Source organism: Limulus polyphemus, unplaced genomic scaffold (genome assembly GCF_000517525.1).
Source record: "Limulus polyphemus unplaced genomic scaffold, Limulus_polyphemus-2.1.2 Scaffold1269, whole genome shotgun sequence".
Lineage (NCBI taxonomy): Eukaryota > Metazoa > Arthropoda > Merostomata > Xiphosura > Limulidae > Limulus > Limulus polyphemus.
In genome coordinates, this window is record NW_013666879.1 from 169,254 (window position 1) to 171,192 (window position 1,939).

General features: G+C 31.3%; 1 long non-coding RNA gene across 1 annotated transcript in view; it reads left to right on the forward strand.

The window, feature by feature from the left end:
- The first annotated feature begins 596 nt into the window (after nt 1-596).
- The window catches only part of LOC111086628, a 17,211-nt gene continuing 15,868 nt past the window's right edge, over nt 597-1,939 (forward strand). Inside the window, exon 1 of the long non-coding RNA XR_002611362.1 lies at nt 597-608. This is a non-coding gene — a long non-coding RNA (uncharacterized LOC111086628). The remainder of the gene's footprint in view (nt 609-1,939) is intronic.

A 1,939-nucleotide genomic window follows, 5' to 3' on the forward strand; every position in this document is an offset into this window, starting at 1 on the left:
TATACATTAAAATACTTCATAAGACGATTGTAGAATGAAAATGATAGTTTCATATCACTGGTGATGATGAGGATTGTAAATCACTGGAGCAATCGAAGTGGTAGAGCAGTAGAAATATACAGAGAAGTAGTCCTTCAAACACCGCTAATGAATCACTAATATTGTTATTGCTGACTACATCCGTAGGGAAGTGTTTAATATTAAGTTGTAGAATGTAAATTTGCCTTTTTTGTGTTGGGTATAGTACTGATTGTTGATAGTAAGACGAAAAATATATGACTATATGCATCGTTAAAAAAAATGTTTTCTTTTCCTTAGTGGAATTAACTGAAATAGGCAGATTTCATCCACGCAAGTGTTATGAACCCTCGGGTTAGATGGAGCTATTTCACCCCCTGTTTGGGGGCCGTCTTATCCAACATGAAAGGTAAAGCGGCCCCATCCACAAAAAAGTGATTTTTTTCAATATTTAAGAACAAGGACTATGCCTAATATTTGGTTTAATTAGAAACGAAATTGATAATAAAAATTGATTCATTTTAAAACATTTTTCAAATTCTTGGCATTGATCTTAAATGGTGAAAACCGTATTCAATGTTAAAATGTCCGTCTTACTCAAGTTTCCTCTAATAATAGTCATAATTGAGTAAATATTGAAATAAGAACAAAACAAACAAAACATGTCTTCCCAAAATTAGAGATAAAGACACATTATTAATTGTTATTATACCATTTTTATTTTCTTTAACTTTATGTGAAAAAATTTGAAAAATTAGACAACTCTATCAAAAATTTAAAAAATACTCAAAGATAAGAATTAGACATGAAATAACAAATGCAATGTTTTTAAAAACGAAAATGTACAGAAATAACCAGACTGAAGATTATAAATGTACATTTTATAGATACTCAAAATTTAAATAATTTTTTAAAATTTAAGTGTTATTTAGTGAACTAACTGATTGGCACAGCGGTATGTCTGCGGACTTACAACGCTAGAAACCGGGATTCGATACCCGTGGTGGGCAGAGCACAGATAGCCCATTGTGTAGCTTTGTGTTTAACTTCAAACAAACGAGCTGATATTAATAATGATTCAGCACTTAGAGAACATTTATAACTTTTATTTTTTGTGTGACTTTATATATATATTCTCATTTGCCTTCTGAATTCATAATCATCTTTATAATAAAAATAATTCTAAAAACAATTGAAAAAAGTAGATGAACAGGAACCTTCACCCATGAGCTGTATTTAATTTAGGATTAATACCTTGCTCATCATTACTAGTAATTGAAAACTTTTATGAAGCGTCTGTTGAACTTATATATTTAATTCTTGGCGAATATCGGACCTTTCGTCAGTTTAATACTGCCACAGTAGACTTATTACTGATGAATTATGTTCTTGTCCTTACCAAGAAAGGTTGGACGTACAATGATGTTGTTGAGCAGTGTAAAACCAAAGGACAAAAATTTCGCAGGTGAGGAGGGGAGAAGCTTTCAGTGTTGTGACGGATTTATTATTATATATTTATATTAATATCAACGTTTGTTTAGATTAAGTTTATATTTAGAAACATACATAGCTTATACTCTTAAATATGTATTGCGAAACTCCCGCCCATTCTCTAAGTTGTAGAAGATTCTCGAGAGTAAGAATCAACAATATATGTGTATACGTAAACGCTTAATGTAGCTTTGTATTGTTACGTAATCTGAATTTTCTAGAAACTCTCCACACGCCTATGAATATAACCAACGCCACGCGCCAAAAAAGGAGCATCTATTATTGGTTTGCTATAGTCAGTGTGCTATAAACGTCGGAAGCTATAATTGATTGTTATAACACTTATCAATCAGTAAACTTCAGATATTTGACCAGGAGCATTTACAAAGATCGAATATTACAAATCAGTTAACTTCAGTGGATTCTCATC